This window comes from Trachymyrmex cornetzi, unplaced genomic scaffold (assembly GCF_001594075.2).
Source record: "Trachymyrmex cornetzi isolate Tcor2-1 unplaced genomic scaffold, Tcor1.1 scaffold168, whole genome shotgun sequence".
Classification (NCBI taxonomy): domain Eukaryota; kingdom Metazoa; phylum Arthropoda; class Insecta; order Hymenoptera; family Formicidae; genus Trachymyrmex; species Trachymyrmex cornetzi.
The window spans coordinates 86,189-92,880 of NW_017296287.1; the positions used below are offsets into that span (position 1 = coordinate 86,189).

The 6,692-nt window shown below is 33.0% G+C and overlaps 1 protein-coding gene across 1 annotated transcript in view; it reads left to right on the forward strand.

The window, feature by feature from the left end:
* LOC108759108 (cytochrome P450 4C1) overlaps positions 1-6,692 on the forward strand; it is a 90,549-nt gene that overhangs the window by 13,158 nt on the left and 70,699 nt on the right. The gene's annotated exons all lie outside the window — the stretch shown is intronic.

Sequence of the window (6,692 nt, forward strand, 5' to 3'; positions counted from 1 at the left end):
GTTCAATAATTCGGTGAAAAAAAATCGTACAATGTTTAATAAAAAAACAAATTAAAGGTAAAGATTCACTCTTTCGACTGCTGTAAACCGCATTTTCGTAATTTTTACCTCACGCCATAGACCTTTGTAAAGTTTGTAAAAAATTTTTTAATTTGACGGATATCCATTTGTGTCCGTATAACTCCGTAAAGTATCAGTCATATTGAAATTTCGATTATAGATTTCAAAAGTAGAGATTTCAACCTTTAAAATCCTTTATTTTTTGTCTGCGATGATTTTTCATTGAATTATGGTGTTCTGAATATTGCTCAGTTTTTAACGTGTTTGAAAGTGTTCCCTAGATTTTGTTGAGTAGTGTAAATTATTTCATTATTTCCATTCCATCTATGAAATTTTATAAGCTTACCTATGTCATTTTACCATTTTATTTTAATAATATTATAAATATTAATAAACTCATCATATACAAATAAATTAAGGAATAAATTTTAAAATGTAGATTTAAAAAAGGCATGAAAAATCGAAACTTTGAGAGTTTATTGAAATGAATTTATGAAAACGAGTCTCGAAACGGTAATCGAATTTTCAGAAAAAGCGACATACTCGAGAATGTTGAATCCATCGGGAATCTCGAATCTTTCGAGAATCCTGACTCTCTCGGGAATCCCGAACATTTTCGGGAATCTCGATTGTGTCGGGAACCCGACCCGACTCGACCCGATGTCTTCCAGACCCATCCCGATCATCGGGTTCCCGATATTTTCGGGTTCTCGCATACCACTACTTATTAGTGTTAGTCTATGTCAGAATGGCGTTTTGAACAGTGACTCTGAGTGTATAATTTCATTAATTTTTTATGAGTCCTGACAGCTTATGTTAATTTTATCCGTACCATGAATATAAGGTAAATTGACTACTTGTTACATTTAATTTTTTTGTCACAATTCTTTCATAATTTTAATCAATTTCATTCTCAGACTTTTCTTTTACCAATTGACTTTCTATTTGGACTTAACGGGATTCTCGCCTTTGTGTGTGTGTGTGAACGAAGATTAGTTATATCGTATAACATCATGACGATAATCTTATGCCCAAATAGCCAAGTGTGATATAGCATATTGTGCAAACTAATACATTACATATATGTTACATATTTGTTGTACATTTGCTGACATCAAAATAGGACATATTATGGATACAACAACATGACTGCTTATATATGTAATCAGTTGTCGAAATTTCTAGAGCAAACTGTAAGCAATAGTGGTACATTATGTTGTCAGCAACATGACAGCAACATGTTAGCAACGAATAATTAACGTTTTATTTTGAGCATCATGATGAAAATATGATAGCAACAGAACATGTATAATAATTTCTATCCGTTGTTGCAAATATGTCTTTAAGCTATGAATTTTTTTAATTGTAGCTCGTTGCTAACAAAACGCTGACGATATAAAATGTCACATTTTCTACAACTTTTTCGTAAAAAGATATTGGGTATGGGAATAAGTTTCCGCCCTTTTTTAATGAAAAAGATGTATTTATTTAAACAAAACAATACAAAATAAGTTCATTCAAAGTATGCTCCATCAGAAGCGACAACTTTCCCCCGCCTTTCAGGTAATAAACAGATTTCTCGAAGGAAAAAATCTGGTTCTTTTGAAGCGATCCATTTATCAAGCCATTTTTTAATTTTTGATATCTCCATAAGAATTGAATCGCTCTCCAGAAAGGGCCGACAGCATGAACCGGAACAAATGGAAATCTGAAGGAGCAATGTCGGGTGAATACGGCGGGTGGGGCAGAATTTCCCACTTCACGCCTTCCAAGTATTTCTTGACCGGTTTTGCAACGTGTGACATTGCGTTGTCACGGAGCAAAATCAGCTTATCGTGCCTATTGTCCCATTCCTATTGTTTTTGTTTCAAAGCTTAGTTCAAACAAATCGCTTCGAACGAATATCAACTACTGGGCTCAAAAGCTTGAACACACCTTTCAAATACATGTATTGCCGTTTTATCAAACACACAAGCAGTGCTACTATATATATATATACTATATATATTTGATATTTAAATTAAAAATACTAATTTAATTTATTCATATTTCTAATAATATATTGTTTTCTATAAAATGTTATATAATAATTATATATAATTATATATAACGTGTCATTTGAATCAGTGATGCAAACTCAAGTCCGCTTATAGTTATTACCATGTACTAGATGAAGTTTGCTTCATTGTAAAGACAGCAAACTTCTGTTCCTTAACAGCGTGTTGCCGTGTTTCACTCCTCTGAGTTGTTCTGAGGAACTCATTTGTGGCGGACGTGTCTCGGTTTGTGTGCCATTCTTTTGCATATTTTTATAATTGTCCCGCGGATCTGGACGACCAGTCTGTTCGTCACCTAGTTTATTCCTATATATATATAATTGCTTATGATTTAATATATGTATATTGCAAAAAATATATATCATTTGGTGTATATCAAAAAAATTGCAAGTTTATATTAATCATATTACGCGTAATAGTTAAATAAAATAAGAACATATTAAATAATAGACCCGGAAAAAAATGTTTTATATATAATTATATAAAATTATGCATAAAATCTTATATATAATGTTATATAATAATTATATATAAATATTTTAATTAATGTCATTTGAATCAGTGATGCAAACTCAAGTCCGCTTATAGTTATTACGATGTACTACATGAAGTTTGCTTCATTGCAAAGACAGCAAACTTCTGTTCCTTAACAGCGTGTTGCCGTGTTTCACTCCTCTGAGTTGTTCTGAGGAATTCATTTGCGGCGGACGTGTCTCGGTTTGTGTGCCATTCTTTTGCATATTTTTATAATTGTCCCGCGGATCTGGACGACCAGTCTGTTCGTCCTGACGCGCGTCCATGCGGCGTGACGACGTAGGACGTAGATGCAGACGCCCGATCATCGGTGTCCGGGCGGGTTACGCCATTTTCGCGGGCATCATATTATATTTTGATTTAAGGCAATTTTTGGCGTGATTCAGGTATAGCAACCAAACTGTTACGCGGCTAACAAGGGACCATCTCGGTTTGTACAACAAGTTATTGAAAATGCTTGATATCAGCGAAAGTTGATAACATAAGATGCAAATAAGGAAAATGGCGGGACCGGATATGCCGTGGGTTCCGAGAAATTTAGTGTTATAATGCATGGTAAAAGTTCTAAAACGGCTAATATCTAAAAAAATATTGATTTATCTAAAAAATGTTTGAAACAAAAGTAATAGGATTTTTAAAAAGTTATCAGATGATGATATTAATTTGACCTTAGAATGACCTTGGAAAGTGCTTTCAAGGTTAATACAAAAATCTTAAACGGTACTCCCTATTTTTCATAGTGTCACGAGCGACATTGCACAAACATGAAAGGTAGAGCGTTAATATATAAGCGACTCGATACCAAGAATTAAAAAAGATTATAAATATTAATTCTGTAAATTATTTAAAGAAGGAATAAAAGCTGTATTACAAGGATTTAATTGCGCGATCGATCCATAAAATTCGACGTTACATCTTTGATCGGTAATCAGAACGCTGATACATAAGCGCTAATTCGGCAAAGATGGCTGGCAGAAAAACGAGATATTACGCGAAGCCAAAATGTGGGCGCGGATCATTAGTAATTCTCGTTAGCGTCGCGTCTCTTTGCCCGTTGACACTCGTGACACTATGAAAAATAGGGAGTACCGTTTAAGATTTTTGTGTTAACCTTGAAAGCACTTTCCAAAGTCATTCTAAGGTCAAATTAATATCATCATCTGATAACTTTTTAAAAATCCTATTACTTTTATTTCAAACATTTTTTAGATAAATCAATATTTTTTTAGATATTAGCCGTTTTAGAACTTTTACCATGCATTATAACACTAAATTTCTCGGAACCCACGGCATATCCGGTCCCGCCATTTTCCTTATTTGCATCTTATGTTATCAACTTTCGCTGATATCAAGCATTTTCAATAACTTGTTGTACAAACCGAGATGGTCCCTTGTAAGACTATTCTTCTGATCCCTGAAAACGAAGATAGCCTTAGCCGCGGTACAGTTTAGTCGCTATACCTGAATCACGCCAAAAATTGCTTTTAGTACTCTCATGAGACGTGATCTGGCCGTATTGCTTCCGAGGCTTTTAGAGAGGAGGTTAATTAATTAAGAAGAAGAAGACAGCGTGCTCTGAGGTGAAACACGACGTAATTTTATCACAGGTAATCCTTCTTTTTTACTTAATATTGCATCTAACATTATATAAAAATCAGAGCTATTTGAATAAATAATGTATATAATATTCATATTAAATATTTTTGGGAACAACAATAAAAATAAGCTACAAAAAACAGCTACAAGCCAAGAAACATCATAAAGTAAGTAAAAGCTTAAAATAAACACATGTAGTAGCTAGCAAAATAAATATATTTCAAAATTAATACTAACAATAATGCCTAACAAAAATACCTAACGATCGTTTCAACCGTATTTCGGTCATTTTCAAAGTATAAACTAAAACCGGAAGACAAATAAAATCGTACGTGTATTAATCATATAAATGGTAATGAGTTAAACAAATATAATAAAAACCACTATAATCAAAACATGCTCAATCCAATAATCCTCCATCTTCCCCGTTGTTCCTTAATGATCATAAAAATTGCCCTTAATGGTTATAGTCCTTAAAAAACATTGTAATTGATGTACGCAATCCGGTTCAAGACGCCAAAAATCTTCAAGCAAGTCCAAGTCCTTATACAGTAATGTCGGTAATCTTCATAATTCGGTTTAAACACGTAAGCAGTCAGCCGTCAAAAACCTCCTAATGCGTAAAGATAAATTCTAACCAAAACACAAAACAACGTACAGAATGTAACAATTAAAACAGTTAAGTTAAAAATTCGCAATGTAATAAAGTACCGAACGCATAAAAATAAGAGATAAAAATTAAAACCTATTATCTAAATAAATTCACAATGTGGTAACAAATAAACACACTTTAATGAAAGTGTGAATCGTGAAAAGCTAAAAAGTCAATATAACGGCAACGTCAGAAAGTAAATGGCATATAAAATTTTAAAAAATCTTAACAAAAAATAAAAATACCTTCAAAATGGATGCTTAGTCACATAATATCATGGTTTGGTCAGAAATAAAAAAATATTATAAATAAGTCGATTGAATGTATCAAGAAGATACCGTAAGTAATAAGTACATTGACATCAAGCACACTTTGCGGAAAGATGTGAACCGTACAGACGACAACAAGACAATGAACAGCGGCTTAGCCATGTGCCGCGGAGTTAAAACCCACAGTAGGGGGGATAGAACAAAGAAAAGAAACTATGAAGGAGAAAGAGATCGTATGATAGGAGAGTATGACTCCGGTAACTTGTCCGTATCATTCTGTCTGTTTAAGCCTTTCTTTTGCATTTTTATGTGAACCATTTCTGACACTAAACGTTTTGTGTAAAAAGGTTCACTATCTAAAATTTTGACATTCATCCAATCAAAATTATGGCTACAATTTATTCTGTGATCCGATATTACCGAAGGAGAGCCCGATTTTTTCCTAATATCCGATATATGTTCCTGCAATCTGGTCTTTAATCTCCTCTTCGTCTGGCCAACATACGTAGCCTCACAATCCTCACATGCTATTCTGTAAACTACATCCTGATGTGCTAAAACATCTAAACGATATTTTTGGGAATTTATATATGATAAAATGTACTATCTATAAGTTTGAAGTTATCCTTGATTATGAGAATTATACAGCATAATAAATATAAGTATATATGTAGCCTATGTTCCAAAATTTATAACCAAAGTTGAAAATGTATAATAAAATGTATGATAAAATAAATGTATAATAAATGTATAAATGTAAAAAAGCATAATAAATGTATAATAAAATGTACAATAAAATGCATAATAAATGTATAATAAGCATATTACGTGTTGGAACAGCACGTTTTGTTGGCATATTGCTAGCATATGTAGAGCACTCATTATTTGGCATATGTTGCCATCATATTGTTGTAAACATGTTATTTGCTGTGGATGGTGCATCGTGTTGTTGTAAACATGCAGATGATGACAAGTTGCCTTCAAGTTGTCGCTGATTTACTGACAATATGCTGTTATTCGCTAATGACAAATTGACAACACGAGTTGTCGTCGAGAATATTCATGCTGATATGTTGCTATCAATTTGCTATCGCAAGAATTCGAATTCCATTGAGTTCAACGCGACAGACATAATGCTGTCTCACCTTGTCCTGAGTTTGTTGAAATTGGTTGCTGCAACGGTTTTCGGCAACATGTCAGCAAATACACTGCATTTGGCTATCTGGGTGAACATGGTGGGATAACACTTTAGCCGATTATATAATTACGATTTGAGTTAATATTTTTAATTTACGATGAGATTTTTAAATTAATTATGTAATTTTTTACTAACTGAAGAAGACTCTGTGCAGAGTCGAAACGTATTATATATGAAAATTGAGTGATTTTGTATCTTAAATACAGGGTGGGGAAAAAGTATGGAAGCAAACAATTATTTCCGAAACTATTCATTTTTCGACAAAATGTCTTAGACATAATTTTTATGGTATGAAAAGATGTATTATGTGGCATAGACGGCATGAC